The 18,848-nt window shown below is 44.2% G+C and overlaps 1 long non-coding RNA gene across 1 annotated transcript; it reads right to left on the reverse strand.

Moving 5' to 3' along the window:
* Nucleotides 1–3,653: 3,653 nt before the first annotated feature.
* LOC122939692 lies at nucleotides 3,654–11,327 on the reverse strand. Its single transcript, XR_006390139.1, has 3 exons — nucleotides 11,164–11,327; nucleotides 4,669–4,801; nucleotides 3,654–4,134 (listed from the first exon to the last, which is right to left on the reverse strand). It is a non-coding gene; the product is annotated as an uncharacterized LOC122939692 (long non-coding RNA).
* Between the last annotated feature and the right edge of the window lie 7,521 nt (nucleotides 11,328–18,848).

An 18,848-nucleotide genomic window follows, 5' to 3' on the forward strand; every position in this document is an offset into this window, starting at 1 on the left:
CCGTGCTTCCGTTTCCGCCAAAAAATAGAACATGTTGCGGAAAAGAACAATTGCGGAAAAGAACAGGCATATTCTATTAGTGCCGGCAATGTGCGGTCCGCAAAATGCGGAACGCACATTGCTGCTTTCCGTGTTTTGCGGATCCGTGGCTCCGTGTATCCGCAAAACACATTGCGGACGTGTGAATGGAGCCTAATGTAACCTGCTCTCCAGTCTGACTCGCGGCTCTTTTAACTCAAAGAATCGAATGAGTCACAAACTAAGTCGGATCTTTAGATTCTTTTAACTTGTGACTCATTCGATTCCTTTCTATTCTTAGACTCCCTGCACTTGTGTGACTCAGACGACTCGATTCAGAGAGCTGCCAGTGTGCTTGCCTTGCCCCCTCAGCTCTGATTGGTTGGTGGGCAGGGAGGGGTGGGGCTGGCAGAAGCCAGCTCCACTCTAAGATCATATTACGCTCCTCCCCGTCCCTCCCTCAGGCTCCCTGCTGCCAGCGTCTCTGCATTGTCTGTGACTGAGCTGAGCCGTTTCAAAACGGCTCGGATCAGTCAAGGAGAACTCCGGCGGCCGCGGGTGACACCCCATCAGACTGGTGTCACCCGGTGCTGCCCGCACCCCCCGCACCCCCCTCGCAACGCCACTGCTTTAAGGTAAGACTATATTATCAGACTCATACATGAATGACCCACTGTTTGCCAATACATAGTAGTTTGGTCTATGGCCTGTGTAATCAGAACTTTTCCTCTTCTATGTATAAGTACGTAATAGTAGTACCATATATTGTATAGAGTACATTATAAGTGAGAAAGTGTGTGTGCTTTTGGCCCGGCCACTTTATATAAAGTTACTTGGTGTTATACAAAGTCATTTATTAGTCACACCAGAATCAAGTTCCGCGGGGGTTAATTGCTGCCAAAGTACGGGCTACATGTGCCATCATTTGGTTGAGACTCAAGGCTTCTGTGCTGCCACATCCAACCAGGCAGCAGTGGCTTGATATAGCCCAGGGCTTCCAGGAGAGGGCTCAATTTCCAAATTATTGGTGCCCTTGACAGGAAGCTCATACGGGTTAAGAAGCCACCGAACTCAGGATCCTGATACTATAATTATAATCAGTTTTTCTCTGTAGTTTTGTTGGCCTTGGCTGACACAAACTACAGGTTTATAATTGTAGATATTGGGTCCTATGGTATTACTGCAGATGCTCGCATCTTCAGGGCTTCCAGAATGGGTCCATGGCTTCAGTCCAACCAACTGGACGTACCACAGCCAGCAAACCTTCCTGGCTCCTCTGGCCCACCAGCGCCTTATGTGGTTGTAGGGCATGAGGGTTTTGCCATTTCTACAAACCTCACGCGTCCCTTTCCTAGGCAAGGTTTAGATGCAAAGAGGCGCAATTTTTATTATAGGTTAAGTAGGGCCAGAAGGTTTGTGGAGTGCGCCTTTGGTATTTTTTCTAGTAAATGGTGGGTTTTTCTGTCGTCCATACAGCTGGCCCCAGAAAATGTTAATGTGGTCATAAAAGCGTGTGTAGTGCTGCATAACTACATACGTACCTATGAATCGACACCTGACGAAGACGCCCAAGTCTATAGGCCGCCATCAAGAATAGACACTTCCCAACTCAGAAGATCTGGATCTGCTGGACTGAGAGTGCAGGAATTATTTTCTAATTATTTTATGTCCCTTATCAGTTCTTTCTCTTTTCACCAGTAGAAGTCAACTCATGGACGTTTTTTTTTTTTTTGCCAGTTATTTTTTTTTTACCTGGATGGATATATTTTAGTTAGCTTTTATATTTTGTAGTTAGGGACTCGCAAGATAATAAGGACCTTTGATGTGGGTTGCGAGCTTACATATTTTGCTTACATATATTGTTTTCAACACAGTATGTGAAATATGTACTAATACCTCATTCATACACATTTTTTAAATGTCGCTAAACATGTATGCATGCTTTCCCATCATCATCAATAAAGCTGTACTTGGCCTCATTATGATGTACCACAAAAATATAATTAAATGTGTCATGGCACATACGGTAACTCCAGCTGTATTGTGTTTACTATAGTGTGCTTAAAGGACATTACATTGTGGAAAACATGTTATGCATATATGTATAACTATTAAAAATATATATAATAAAGTTTTAAAATATAGGTGAAAACAACATTTATCATAGTCTGTGTACAGTGATCTAGAAAACAATCTACACAACGAGTATATATATTGTTAAGTGTATTTGGGTAAGATTACTGTATAGTATATTACTATACAGTATATCTTACTATACAGTATACTTACAGTACTATACAATACTATACAGCATACTATTATTAATGTGGTGTATGTGTTGGTGATACATAAATATAAATATGCAATGTATATAATAAAGAGACGTAACAGTAAAAATCGGTTAAATGAAACTCTTTTTATTATAAAATAAAAATAATAGTCATATCGACTTTTTCTTTGACTTCAGTTTTTTAAAATTAACTAAATAAAGCATGGAAGAAAGATGAGACAGAAGGGATATGATAGAAATGTTTAAATACATAAAGGGAATTAACAAGGTAAAAGAGGAGAGAATATTTAAAAGAAGAAAAACTGCTGCAAGAGGACATCGTTTTAAATTAGAGGGGCAAAGGTTTAAAAGTAATATCAGAAAGTATTACTTTACTGAGAGGGTAGTGGATGCATGGAATAGAAATTCACTGAAAAATATATACCTCAAGGATAGTTGCTATGACAAAACACTATCACTGAAAGCAACCACTTAAAGAGGACCTTTCACTACTCTACCAACGAAAAACTAACTATACCTGTGGGCAGAGCGGCACCCAGGGGTCCCCCTGCACTTACTAGCAAGTCTGAGCGCCGCTCCGTTCGCCCGGTATAGGCTCCGGTGCCTGCGCTCCCTCTGACTGTTTTCTTGTAGGAGGCGTGTCCCTTGCTGCACTGCTGGCCAATCGCAGCGCACAGCTCATAGCCAGCTCATAGCCAGGCTATGAGCTGTGCGCTGCGATTGGCCAGCAGTGCAGCAAGGGACACGCCTCCTACAAGAAAACAGTCAGAGGGAGCGCAGACACCGGAGCCTATACCGGGCGAACGGAGCGGCGCCCAGACTTGCTAGTAAGTGCAGGGGGACCCCTGGGCGCCGCTCTGCCCACAGGTATAGTTAGTTTTTCGTTTGTAGAGTAGTGAAAGGTCCTCTTTAAGAGGCGGTTGCTTTGAGTGATAGTGTGATGCATGGAATAGCCTTCCTGCAGAAGTGGTAGCTGCAAATACAGTGGAGGAGTTTAAGCATGCATGGGATAGGCATAAGGCCATCCTTCATATAAGATAGGGCCAGGGGCTATCCATAGTATTTAGTATATTGGGCAGACTAGATGGGCCAAATGGTTCTTATCTGCCGACACATTCTATAACAAAAAATTTACCAATTGGTTTAACACCCAGATGGCGAGGTTGGGGCTGGAAACTGCGGGCCAGGGTAGGCTGGTTGGGAAGGGGGGCCCAAGTACTGTGATGGGGCAGCTTGTGAGGAGGTGGGGACAGCATGCCAATATGTAGACTCCACATGATAATGTGGGCCATATGGCAGAGTAGGTGGCCCATAATGACCCCTTGGAGGGTGGAATTGTGGAGGAGGTGGTGGTAGAGGGTGTGAGCCCTGGGAAATTGGAATTGGCTGGGGGCCAAACATGTTCCCATGGAGGCGCCAATTTTCCAGGGCTCCAAAGATTTCTATAGGATCGTTGGGGGGATTGGCTGCATCCAGAACGATTCCAAGAGACGATTTGGTTCTCAGGACTCGTTCTGGAGGCAGCCACCGCAAATAAGAGGCCAGACTATGGGCATACAAGTCAAACGCATCCTCCTGCCGGGCTCTCGATAAATAATAAAGTACCTGGGTGTTGATGAGAGATTCGGCAGGAGGGATGGCCGGCTGGGTAGAACCAAAGGAGGGGGGCGGAATCGCCTCCAGAAACAGCTGGTGGCCTGGAAGGTGCCGTGCTTGGTCCTGGGGCACTCTCCACCTGCGCTGCCCCAGAGGGAGTGTCTTCCTCACAGGCACTGGAGAGCAGCGGAGCAGACTCATCCCCTTCATCCTCTAGGTTGTCCTCCGTTCTTGAAAAATAGAAAAAAAATGGTATATTACTAGATAAACAGTATTTTGTTTTATAACTAATAACGTCACATATTACTATAATCATCAAATTACTTTTTGCACATAGTACTATATGAAAATAACCAACATATTACATATGGGATAATTTAGGTACATTGGGGAAATTAGAAGTGTCATAGCTGCCCATAGAAAAAAATCCTACTCCACTTGTCATGTTGGTCACCTACTTTTGCTCATGAAAGGAGGAATTTGAATGGTCGCTGGTGGTAAATATGCCTTTTCAACATGAACATAACATAACCTAAATAGTCTACATACAGTGTGTATGGATAACCATGTATAGTACAGATGTACAATGGTTAGCACTCAAGCTCTTAACTAAAATTTCTTAACTCATCGCGTTATCTTGAGACAAAAGCCATTGAAAAGCAGTTGAAGGATTTAGCTTAACGCATTTAGTTTAGATAACACGTCTCATAAAGCATGTGTGTTAACTCTACTACATCCATATGTATAGTGGTCAATTAACTTACGGACACAGCTCCATGACCTCAGCGGAGGAACATGGCCTTTTCTTTGGCGGCCCGGAACCACTCCGTCCCTGGTGGTGCATCTCTTTGTGGAACTGGTCCCTGCATCTCTGCCAACGATTCTTTACCTCATCAACTTGTAATAAAAAAAAAAAATGTACCTAAATATACAATCCAACAGATTATAATGTATTACATGTGCTATGCTATGGAGAATAAACTATCACATGTGCTATGCTATGGAGGATAAACTATCACATGTGCTATGCTATGGGGGATAACGTATCACATGTGCTATGCTATGGAGGATAAACTATCACATGTGCTATGCTATGGGGGATAACGTATCACATGTGCTATGCTATGGAGGATAAACTATCACATGTGCTATGCTATGGGGGATAACGTATCACATGTGCTATGCTATGGAGGATAAACTATCACATGTGCTATGCTATGGGGGATAACGTATCACATGTGCTATGCTATGCAGGATAAACTATCACATGTGCTATACAAGGGAGGATAACCTATGACATGTGCTATGCTAGGGAGGACAGCAAAGATCACACGTGTATATACATTGGCTACTTAACCAAATTCTGGCGACTTTGCCCTTTGGTTTTCTCCCAGATGGTGGCAAATAGCTCCTGGGCTATCTCCACCCAGGCCACATCTTTTTTTTTATAATGGCCGTGGTAGTCCCCATTCCACGTATCCCAAATGCAGGGCCTTTCCTGCACAAGCACAATGAGCCTCTCAACATCCATAGCCCGTGGTGTCTTCGGCATGGCTGATAAAGGTCCGCAAGGGCTGGAAAACTGTGCAGCAAACTCCTGCCTCATGTGCTGCCTGGAGCCAGACGCTGAGCAACTCAACTTCCTGTCTAAAATCCATTCTGTGTTGCTAAGTTGCTTGTGTTAAAAACGCAATGCATGGCATCCGGATGCAATGCGATTTTCATGCAGGCCCATTTACTTCTATGGGGCCAGCGTATTCGTGAAAATCGCAGAATATAGAACATGCTGCGATTTCCATGCAATGCACAAGTGATGTGTGAAAAACAGCACTCATGTACACAGCCCTATTGAAATGAATGGGTCAGGATTCACGCATTGCACCCCCGCGGAATACTCGCTCGTGTGAAAGTGTTATATCTTATCCCAAGTGCTTTGTTCACATCTATACTGCTCATTACTTCTCTATAATGACTTATAGTGCTTCTGAGTGATTCTGATTGAGTGACAGTTACAGAGTAGAATATCCTGTCTCTGTGTGTACTCTGTATGCAGACATCATTACAGCTAGTCTCCATCTACTAGCTCAGAGACACCTGAGAAGAATAAATGTATCCTAAAAATGTCAGATACAACTAATATAATGATCATATGTTGTCCTATGTGTATGCATATAGCAGTTTATTCTGAAAAGTCATCTAAATGTGTAGGTATGCTTTAAGAAGTGTTTTCCATGTTTGCTCTACTTGGCACATCCTATGATACCATATGGTATGGCCTGGATCCAAGTAACCAAAGGCTGTTTATAGGGCTTCTAATAACCAAAAGGAGAATGAAAAATTAATATCCAGTATATACGCAGCTTGTTCTCATAATGGTACGTGTAGGAAACTTAACGTTTGTCAACACAATGTCATAAGAAAATATAGTGTTTTGAAAAGTTTTATGTTCTGCATGTTCCAAAGGCATAGCTAGGCTGTTCTTGGGGGAAAGATTTAGTTTGGCAACCACTCACCCCTCTCCCTGCCACATTCTGCTGAAAATTGGAATGCCCCACTACCAATTAAAGTAATTTTAAGGGACCCGCGATATGCCCCCATCGTCTGCGATGGGAATGCCCCTTTAATGTGTGTTTTTTAAATGTAATATAATCTAAAATGCAAAAGAGTTTTACATATCACACACTATTTTAACAGAAGTGGGTGTGGAACCACTGTGTCATCCAACCAGTTTGACTTTGGGACCAGTGGCATACCTCCAATGGAGGCAGACCATGTAGCTGCTATGGGGCCCCTGAGGGAGGGGGCCTACAGTGGACTAAAGGTTCCACATCCTAATTACATTTAATACAGGCTCCCTTCTAGAGTCCCCGTCATCAGTGCAGTCCAGAGGCTCAGAAAGCTATAGGACCTGTGTATGTGTTGCTGTTAAGGAGGGTAACGTATGTCCCTAACCACTTTTATTTTCCTTCTTGTATTAATGGTTTACATAGGGGCAGGACCAAGTAAAAAGAAATTCACCACTACAGTGTCTATTGCGCATTATTATTGTATTATATGTGGCTTGTGGGGTTTGTGTACCAGGGATGTTTTGTAATCCCAGTCTGGCCTTGATGGCACACTATATAACACGCAGCAGCAAGCACAGTTCATGGAGCAAAGGGAGTAGCCAGGAAAGGGTAGTGGGAGGGGCTATGAATATTGCATGGGGGCCAAATTTAGATTCTTGCAATGGGGCCCAATGATTTCTATGTATGTCCCTGCTGGGGACGTTATCCTGGTGGCTCCCCAGTATTCACCCTTTATTTATTTTTATTTATTAATATTTAGGCAGGGATCTGGACTTAGGGCTCTTTCCCGCTTGCGTATTTCTTTTCCGGCATAGAGTTCCGTCGTCAGGATTATCCCAATGCATTCTGAATGGAGAGAAATCCGTTCAGGATGCATCAGGATGTCTTCAGAACGTTTTTTGGCCGGAGAAAATACCGCAGCATGCTGCGCTTTTTGCTCCGTCCAAAAATCCTGAACACTTGCCGCAAGGCCGGATCCGGAATTAATGCCCATTGAAAGGCATTTTTGAACACTTCGTCATCTCTAGTGAATATCAAATAATTGTTTTAATGTGCTAAGTAAAAAAAAAACATAACTATATAAATTTAGTATCTTTGTAATTACACTGACCCACAGAATAAAGTTGTCACATATATGATTATATTATTAATCCATAAATTATACATACATGAAAGAGCATACCATGAAATCAAATGGAATTGATTTTTTAATAAACTTGTTTACTACCGCCATCCTGAAAAACTGTGTATAGTTAACAACACCTTTCTGTGCTTCCATTGACAACTGTCTGTTACCATTCCACAGGTCAAAGGGCTGTACACTCCGTATGTCCGTTCCCCGGCCCCACAAAAAAAATATAATATGTCTGTTTTGCTGACAAGGATAGGACATTTGGGAAGGAGTGAAAAAAAAATGTCTGCAGGCTCTCGACCGATATCCATGTCTTGTGTATCCGCAATTGGCTGACCAGAAAACAGGCTATGGTCGTGTGCATGAGCCCTAACAGTTTATAACCATCGTTGATCAAGCTGTGTAGTGACACATCGTGTTGACAAGGGCAACAGAAACACCCAGTTGTCTTTTAGGCCTAGGCTGTACTGACAGTTTTTGACTAGCCTAGACTTTTTCTATTTTGTGCATTACATGTATTTACTAGGAACAAGCAAGGATAGGTTATGTGTTTTCTGATTATAGCCATTCTCTTTTCTTCTCGATGAGACCCAAACCACCATGATGACTTCTCCTGACTACAGTGGACTACTGTCCCAGTCCTTACAGCAACACAAATTAATTTAGACCCCAGACAAGACCAATAAAACACAAAGTAGAACCCCCTAAATACACTAGACCACTTAGAGGCACACTCTCCTTCGCTGACCTCTGATTCAGGACAAATGTGGTTATATAACCTTATCTGTGCAGGTTCTTCAACAGTAAAAGGACCTGAATACATATGGTCATGTGACTCTATCTGAGCAGGTCCTTCTGCTGGTCCTGTGCACATTTGTGGCAGGCTCATTGCAAAATGCAGTTTTGTCATAGTCTTGCAGGTGATTCACAGCAAATACCACATCTAAATTGAAATGTGCATCAAATGTTTAGGTGGCCATCAAAACTGCCTTCTAAGTGCCTCTGTCAGTTTAATGAAACAGCTAATATGGCTGCTAACTGGCGTACTGCACACATATCCATCACTCCTGTCATGGGTAAAAGGGACGATTTATCAGAGTTGCAAAACAGGGACGATTATTGGCTTCTGAGCCAAGGGTGGCAGCTTTTCTGAAACTGCGCAGTGTAAACTGTTCTCATGCTGCTGGTGTCAAAGTGTATCATAAGTGGACAAATGGCACCATTGTGAAAAAGCAACGTGGAAACGGCGGACACCATGTGCCATTGATTTGAGAGGTGAAAGTTGGCTACGAAGTTCACGAGGGCGGACTAACACACTACAATAGAGCATCTCACCGCTATAATGAACCAGGGGGCTACCAGATGTGTGTCTACTGCATATGGGGCACCAAAGCCTACAGATGCACCTCCGCTAACAAAGTTCCATTGGCAAAAAAGGCTTCAGTTTGCAGTTCAGTATCAGAATTGGACCTCCACTGATTGGCAAAGGGTTGCCTTTTCCAATAAGTCACGTTTTCTGCTTCATATAATGGATCGACATTGACGTTTCAGGCAAGAAACATCAGAATACATACACCCCGCAACCATTACTGGAAGAACACAAGATGGTAGTGGCAGCATAATGGTCTGGTGAAGGTTTTCGTGGCATTCTCTGGCCCACTCATCAATCCTTGTAGATCATGTACACTACATCCACACAGGCTAATTGTTTTCCTTGGGGCAGATGGGATCTCCAGCAAGACAATGCGACATGCCCCACAGCTAGAAATGTCCAACATTGGTTGGAAAAGTGTGACCAAGACTTCCAAGTTCTACTCTGGTCCCCTACTTCCCTAAATTTGAACCCAATTGAGCATCTCTGGGACCACCTCAATGGCTGTGTTTGCTGTATGGATCCTCCCCACGCAACCTCCAGAAGCTGTGGGATGCACTGCAATCAGCATGAGTCCAGGTACCTGTGACAACCTACCAGGATCTTTTTGAGTAATTCCCAGCCTATCTAGCTGCTGTCTGTCAATGCTGCACATGGCAGTTATCATTATTATTATTTATTATTATAGCGCCATTCATTCCATAGCGCTGTACATATAAGAAGAGGTATACATACATAATACAGACAATTGCACTAATCATAAACAAGACGGGTTACAAACTGGTACAGAAGGAGAGAGGGCCCTGCCCGTGAGGGCTTACAATCTACATGGTATGGGAGAAGGACACAGTAGGTGCAGGTGAAGTTGGTCATGGAGGTATAGAGGCAGCAGGGTCACTGGTTGTAGGCTTGTCTGAAGAGGTGGGTTTTTAGGTTTCTTTTGATGGATTCCACTGTAGGTGAGAGTCTGATATGTTGGGGTAGCGAGTTCCAGAGTGTGGGGGATGCACGGGAGATATCTTGGAGGCGATTGTGGGAAGAGGCGATAAGAGGAGAGAAGGGGGTCTTGTGAGGATCGGAGAGTGCGTATGGGGGTGTATCGGAAAAGTAGCTCAGAGATATAGGGAAGGGACAGGTTATGGACGGCCTTGTATGTATTGTGTATATGCACTGTATGATCATTTTATTTTCATGGCTACCGCCAAACAACAACCCAAGCTGAGGGTAGAAGTATTCTAAGTGTCAGGACATAGTTACAGCTCACTTGATAAAAAAAATGCTTGCTGATGGATTGCAGAGTGTAGAGGTATCATCAGCGAGCAAGCATTGGCTGCCAGGACTACTGCCAGGAATGTTGCTGGAGCCCAAAGCTGGACAGAAAGGACACTTGTATTTCCACAGTGAAGGGAATACAACCCAGGCTTGTTTTTAGCACCGTCTGTTCGAGGAATTGTACACTGAATGATAGCTAAAGATTTTTATCACATTCAGCTGTCACCTAGGCTTGCATCGCTCTTCAGAACTAGTGAGTGGGAGGTCAGTTAAAATCTGGAGTTTTGAGTATGTAATGTAGAAAGGAGTTCATAATGATTTGTGGATTTTATTTTACACCCACAGTTTTTTCTATTGATTTGTCAGTCAAGCATTCTATAGAAAGGTCTGCAAGGTTTGAAAAGATGTAAATAGTTAATGATGGACAAAGTGGGGTACGGGAACAGCTTCATCTTAGCAATTGTACCACACGGGAGGCCTGTGGCCAGTTTAACTTTAAAAGAATAACCCTTTTTTTAAATAAAGAAGCTTTAGCTGATTGCAGCATGTCCAGCTTTTCTAAACAGCAGCTAGAAAAACATTTATATTCATAGATCTAGAGGTGCATGTAGGGGTGTGCATAGAAATCATTGGGCCCCACTGGAAGAATCTGAATTGGACCCCTATACCCTGCCCCCTCCCACTACCCACCCCTAGCCCCTCCTGCTACCTGCCCTGGCTACGCTGGAACCAAATACCGGAATCTGACCACAAGTGGGCGCCTAACCCTTATTACCTGTGCCCGCTGCCTTCTATATAGTGTGCAATCCTTTCCCCATGGACTGTGCCTGCTGCTGCGTATTATATAGTGTGCCCATATCTCGCATAAACTGTGCCTGCTGCTGTTTGCTCCCCCTCCCCTCCCGTGCCGACTTACCGTTTGCTGTAGCTGGCTGTCACTGTGGCAGAGCACAGTCAGGGCATGGGGCAGATCTTGACAGCGCTGGACTGGAGATGCTACTTGATCAGGTCAGGTCCGGACTGGCCAGTCAGGTCACAGTGAGATACATGCTAGCAGAGGAACAGGGCCAGGACTAGGTATTTTGGTGCTCCAGGCAGATTAGGCAAATGGCGCCCCTTTTGTAGAAATAATTAAAAACAACCTTACTTACTAAAAAATGAATTTTAAAACATTTTACAAGATGCAGACACAAAATACAAAAATACTGAATCCAGCCACAACTGATGTTTCTGTGTCTGCTGATCAGAACCTCAGCTGCTCTAGAACTTCCTAATACACACCTCAGCTGCTGCAGAACCTCAGAATACACACCTCAGCTGCTGCAGAACTTCATAATACACACCTCAGCTGCTGCAGAACCTCAGAATACACACCTCAGCTGCTGCAGAACCTCAGAATACACACCTCAGCTGCTGCAGAACCTCAGAATACACACCTCAGCTGCTGCAGAACTTCATAATACACACCTCAGCTGCTGCAGAACTTCATAATACACACCTCAGCTGCTCCAGAACTTCATAATACACACCTTAGCTTCTGCAGAACCTCAGAATACACACCTCAGCTGCTGCAGAACCTCAGAATAAACACCTCAGCTTCTGCAGAACTTCATCATACACAACTCAGCTGCTGCAGAACATTATGATACACATCTCAGCTGCTGCAGAACATAACATACGTCAGCTGCTGCTGAACCTCATAAAACGGCCTTGGCAGCCCAGTCTGATACTGGTTTAATATGTGCAACAGGAATGAAAACTGCAGCCATTTCATAACTGACCCTTAAAGGCGTTGTGCAGCAATATATATTGATGACCTGCCATCATGATAGGTGATCAATATGTGATCAGCGGGAGTCCGACACCCGGCACCCCGCCATTCAGCTGTTTAGATAGAAAGTGGTGCTCATGCTGCTTCCTTTCTATTATACTACGTGTCATTTTCTTTGCAGCGTTGTCGCAGTGTAATGGCAAATACCTGCTCTATTCAAGTGAATGGAGCAAGTACCTGTCATTACACTGCGCTGCCAAAACTTCTGAGAAGACAGCAGTGTAACGAACAGGAAGCCGCCTCCTATTCAAACATCGGATTGGCAGGGGTCCCAGGTGTCGGACCCCCACCGATCTGATATTGATGACCTATGTGGATGATAGGTCATCAATATATATTGCTGCACAACCCCTTTAACTATTGAAGTCATTGCCTACAACAGAACATTGTTACAAGCCCAGCAGCTGTGTGAGCAGAACCTGGTCAGGACACACTTACGCTGGGTTCAGACCTGAGCGTTCGCGATGGAGCGCTCTGTATGCGCGATTGTATGGGCGTTTGCAATTATTGGGCATACAGAGACAAGCGAACGCCCATTGTCGCGCGTTCCCGCTAAAGTCTATGTACGGGAACGCGCGACAAGATGCCCCAAAGAAGCTCATGTACTTCTTGGGGCGTCGGGCGTTTTACAGCGCGATCGTACGCGCTGTAAAAAGCTCAGGTGAGAACCATTCCCATAGGGAATCATTGGTTCTTGCCTGTTGAGCGTTTTACAGCGCGTAGGAACGCGCTGTAAAACGCTCAGGTCTGGACCCAGCCTCACACACGGTCAGTATTTGGTCAGTATTTATCAGTGTTTGTAAGCCAAATCCAGGAGTGGGTCCAAAAACAGAAGAGGCACAAACCTTTCCATTATATGTTTTCTCTTTTCCCTCTTGATTTCGGCATACAAAATACTGCCGAAAAATACTGACTAAATACTGACCATTTGAAAGAGGACTAAGGATAAGTTCACAAGTGACAGACATTCCTTCTGCAGAAAAAACTCCATTATTCAGTGGTAGAAATCTCTGCACCCAATCTGCCGCATGTGAACGTAACTTAAAGGGGTTGTCTCACCGCAGCAAATAGTATTATCTACAGCAAGCCACTTACTAATGTATTGTTATTGTACATATTGCTTCTTTCATTTTCCATCACATTATAAACTGCTAATTTCCATGGTTACGAAACCACCCTGCAATCCATCAATGGTGGTCGTGCTTGCCCACTTTTGGAAAAAGCCCTAGCCTTTTTTGGTGGCCAGGACCGTGGGAGCTACGGCAGCAGGCATTTAAATAAGGGCCATAGGAGCCTATGGCTCCCATCCCCTCTGTTCTGCCTCATAGGCTTCAGGCCACTAGGCCTGAAGCCTATGAGGCAGTATAGCGGCGCAGGAGATCTCGGTTACCTCACTGTGACCTTCTGCGCCAGGTCTCGTGAAATGTGATGACGTGGTGCAGGAGGCCACAATGATGTGTTCTTGACCGCCTGCGCCGGGATGCGCAAACTCAGGCCAAAAGCAGAGATGGAGTGAGGAAGAGAGGTGAGTATTTTATTTTATGTAATTACCCTAAGGCAGGCAGCAATCGGGGCACTATGGAGGAGGGGGGCATTATCAATACCACAAAGAGGAAGCATACCAAGGAGGCAATTATGTAGAAAAAATGTGGGCCATTGTATATGACAATGCTAATAAAGAGGGGGCCATTATAATTATAATACAGAGGGGGCCATTATAATAATAATAATAATAATAATGATAATAAATAATGATAGTAATACAGAGGGGCCATAATAATAACAGAGGGGCCTTGTTACTGCTGGGGGCACTATAGGAGGCCTTAATTATACTAGGGGCCTATTGAGGCATTTTTATTTAGCACATATTAATAGGGATGCTATTGGAGGTATTGTGGGGCAGTGCTCCTCAACTCCAGTCTGCAGGGCCCACCTGCCGGTCATGATGTAAGAATATCCCACAGAATGAATACCTGTGGTAAGTACTGATGCATTGATACTAATTATATCACCTGCTCAATGCTAAGGAAATTCTGAACACATGACCGGCAGGTGGTCCCTAAGGACTGGAGTTGAGAAACACTGGTGTAGGGATTGCTATTACCATCGAGGACAGTTTGGGAGCATGATATTATGGGGAACTATCTGTCTGGCTCTACCACAGTATTGGGGGGCAGCAGGATGAAAGTGTTGAGGCATCAGGAGGAGGAGGACGATAGTAAAATGAGGAATCTATTTTTTTTTTCTGTGAAACTCTGCAGAGATGAAACACGGCTAAAAGAAGGTGTCATGGCGGTCTTATCTCCGAATGAAGATGCTGAGGAAAGAATCTACATCACAGGAGATGTCACTGGATGGATGAGGTATGTGGTGCTGTATCTACTGTATATTTTGTAGCGATGTATGAAATATCCATCCACATATCTGTTAACAGTAGGGTTTGGGGGGTGGATATAGAATTTGGCCCACACTGCCGCAGTCCGGCCCCAGACTTCAGGTCACACTGTATGTGTTCTGAATTCTGGGGGCCTCGCACCCATCTACTACACCATCTGTACTCAGAGAGTTATCACTGTGTTATCTGTGGTGTTACGTAGGACTGCAGGTGACATCTACTGCATTATCTGTACTCAGAGAGTTATCACTGTGTTATCTGTGGTGTTACATAGGACTGCAGGTGACCTCTACTGCATTATCTGTACTCAGAGAGCTAACACTGTGTTATCTGTGGTGTTACATAGGACTGCAGGTGACATCTACTGCATTATCTGTACTCATAGAGCTAACACTGTGTTATCTGTGGTGTTACATAGGACTGCAGGTAACATTTACTGCACTATCAGCAAAAAAGGGGGCGTGGTCACAGTTGGGGGGGGGGGGGGGGGGCGCAATACATGGCTTGCCCCAGGTGCTGGCAACCCACACTACGCCACTGAATGTGAGATAAAGTTGTCACCGTGATTTTGTAGTAAAAAGATCAGAGAGCCACAGAGCATTATCAATCATGTTACTGCTCCATGTCTCTGCTGTCCGGAACGGGGCTTGGCTCTCTTTCACGCAGCGGATTACCCGCACTGCATCCACTCGTGTGAAAGAGCCCCAACCCTAAGAACATAAAAGTTGGCACACATGGGGGGAATTTATCATGAGGGTGATATCTGAAGTAAGTTTTGCTGGAATCTGTGTTGGAGTACTTTTTACCACATTTATCAAATGTCACAGGTTTTCTGATAAATTAGTCTCATCCTTAGGGCTCATGTTCACGACCGTATGTATTTTGCGGTCCGCAAAAAATACGGATGACGTCCGTGTGCATTCCGTATTTTGCAGAACGGAATAGCTGGCCCCTAATAGAACAGTACTATCCTTGTCCGTAATGCGGACAATAATAGGACATGTTCTATTTTTTTTGCAGAATGGAAATACGGACATAGGGAAATGGTATGCACACAAAGTAACTTCCGTTTTTTTTGCGGATCCATTGGAATGAATCGTTTCGCATACGGTCCGCAAAAAAAAAACGGAATGGACACAGAAAGAAAATACGTTTGTGTGCATGAGCCCTTAAACCTAAGGCCCCTTTCACACAGGCGACTATTCCGCGCGGATGCGATGCGTGAGTTGAACGCATTGCACCCGCACTGAATACCGACCCATTCATTTCTATGGGGCTGTTCACATGAGCAGTGATTTTCACGCATCACTTATGCGTTGCGTGAAAATCGCAGCATGCTCCTTTTTGTGCGTCGCGGTGAGATAATCCACGCAACGCAGGCCCCATAGAAGTGAATGACGATGCGTGAAAATCGCAAGCATCCGCAAGCAAGTGCGGATGCGGTGCGATTTTCACGCACGGTTGCTAGGAGACGATCGGGATGGAGACCCGATCATTATTATTTTCCCTTGTAACATGGTTATAAGGGAAAATAATAGCATTCTGAATACAGAATGCATAGTAAAATAGCGCTGGAAGGGTTAAAAAAAATAATTTAACTCACCTTAATCCACTTGCTCGCGCAGCCGGCATCTCCTTCTGTCTTGATCTTAGCTTTTTGCAGCAACAAGGACCTTTGGTGACGTCACAGTCATCACATGATCCATCACATGATCATTTACCGTGGTGATGGATCATGTGATGACTGTGACGTCACCAAAGGTCCTTGTTACTGCACAAAGCTCAGATGAAGATAGAAGGAGATGCCGGCTACGCGAGCAAATGGACTAAGGTGAGTTAAATTATTTTTTATTTTTTTAACCCCCTCCAGCGCTATTATACTAAGCATTCTGTATTCAGAATGCTATTATTTTCCCTTATAACGATGTTATAAGGGAAAATAATACAATCTACAGAACACCGATCCCAAGCATGAAGTTCGGGTTTGGGTACCAAACACGCGCAATTTTTCTCATGCGAGTGGAAAACGCATTACAATGTTTTGCACTCACGCGGAAAAATCGCGCATGTTCCCGCAACGCACCCGCACATTTTCCCGCAACGCCCGTGTGAAAGGGGCCTAACACCTTCGTCTAGAGAAGCTCCTCCGCTTTTCCTACTCCGCCCTCCTCCTGGAGTGAGACTGTGACTTTAAAAAAAAGTCTCAATGATAAATCTGGATTGAAACTCATTAACATAGCTAACCACACCCACTTTCCCACCCACATGACAAAACTGGAATGAGTGGTGTGTAAAAATGCAAAAGGTCGCAAAATTTTTTTGCAAGTGCAAAAAGTCGCAAAAGCCCTATTTTGGGACTTTTTGAAGCCAGAATTCTGGAGTGAAGGAATAATAAATCAGGGCCATGGTTGGTATGCCAAATATGATTGCAAAGTTCACACAGGTCCCTGTATCAGCATCTCAGGTCCTTTTATGTATGTACGTGTTAACATGCATACGTAATTAATTCGGATTTCCTGCCAATGTACAAAGGTATCATTTAAAATGAGATAACAGCACTCCACAAAGTGGTCGTAGAGAATTGCAGTCATGTAAGAGTCGGCTCAGCAAACACAAACCGATCTTCACACAGCCTGAGCTCATTCATTTTCTAAAGCCGTTTAAAACTGTTCCTGGCATCAAGATGAAAGCTATATATAGTTTGACTTGTAACATAATATTTACTTCAGTCTCCAGTGGGAATTCTTTTTATAAAATGTCATTGAACCATTTACTATGGCAGAGATATTAATCAAATGAATATGACTCTCTTGGAGGTAATATTCCACTTTCTTCTATTTAAAGGGGTTATCCCATTATTAATGTAAAAAATGAAAATCAGACATCATATAGTATATGACAACCTCTTTCTGACCAAGTTAGAACCAGCCCTGTACCTCACATGGATCCATGGATCTCCCCATTCATTGCTCTGCTAGATTTATATCAAGCTGACAGCTCAGAGGGAGTGTCTATCCTGCTGCAGCTCAGGGGGCGTGTCCGTGTTCTCCCTATCACAGCTCAGGAGCCAGTTGAAGGATAAAACTGAGCATGTGCGGCCATCTCAGTGAGCAGGACAAAGAAATAAGAAAACCAAAAACAAAGCAGGTGGCACTACACATATGCGATACATTTTATTGGATAACTCGGTGGCTATGCAAAAATTTTTATTACATGCAATTACAAAAAAAATCTGATCCAGGTGCTGGTTTGAAAGCTGTAGAATATTTTTTGTGGGACACCCCTTTAACCATCTCCCGACCGCCTAACGCAGGGATGCGTACTGCGGGCGGTCGGTCTGTTCCTCCTTGACGCGCCGGCAAGATTTCCTGTGAACGCGCGCACACAGGAGCGCGCGTTCGCAGGATCGGAAGGTAAACCATTGGATCTACAGCCTGCCAGCGGCGATCATTCGCTGGCAGGCTGTAGATGCGATTTTTTTTTTTTTAACCCTTGAAAGGTATATCAGACGCTGTTTTGTTAACAGCGTCTGATATACCTGCTACCTGGTCCTCTGGTGGTCCCTTTTGCTTGGATCGACCACCAGAGGACACAGGCAGCTCTGTAATAAGTAGCACCAAGCACCACACTACACTACACCCCCCCTGTCACTTATTAACTCCTGATCACCCCCCTGTCATTGATCACCCCCCTGTAAGGCTCCATTCAGACGTCCGTATGTGTTTTGCGGATCCGTGGATCCACGGATCCGCAAAACACGGACACCGCGGATCTGCAAAACACGGACACCGGCAATCTGTTTTCCGCATTTTGCCAATCCGCACATTGCCAGAACTATATAGAAAATGCCTTTTCTTGTCCGCAATTGCGGACAAGAATAGGACATGTTCTATAGGCTCTACAAAAAACGCAGTGTTCGCCCGATCAGGCCTGATCTTGTGCGCACACTTGCGTTCAATCCGCCCCACCGCAGTGACAGAATTTTTTTTCTGATTACTGCAAAAACACTGTAAAATCGCTGCGGTGCTATAAAAATCACTTTTGAGGGGCATGGCGAGTTCATAGAAGATTTTTTATTTTTTGGACAAGTTAGCGGAAATTGATTTTTGTTTTTGGTTGTTTTTTTTTTCTTACAAAGTCTCATATTCCACTAACTTGTGACAAAAAATAAAATCTCACATGAACTCACCATACCCCTCACGGAATCCAAATACGGTCATTTGTGGGGTGTTTCTACTGTCTGGGCATTGTAGAACCTCAGGAAACATGACAGGTGCTCAGAAAGTCAAAGTGCGTAAATTCACATTTTTGCACCATAGTTTGTAAACGCTATAACTTTTACCCAAACCAATAAATATACACTTATTGCATTTTT

The sequence above is a fragment of the Bufo gargarizans genome, chromosome 5 (genome assembly GCF_014858855.1).
Source record: "Bufo gargarizans isolate SCDJY-AF-19 chromosome 5, ASM1485885v1, whole genome shotgun sequence".
NCBI lineage: Eukaryota > Metazoa > Chordata > Amphibia > Anura > Bufonidae > Bufo > Bufo gargarizans.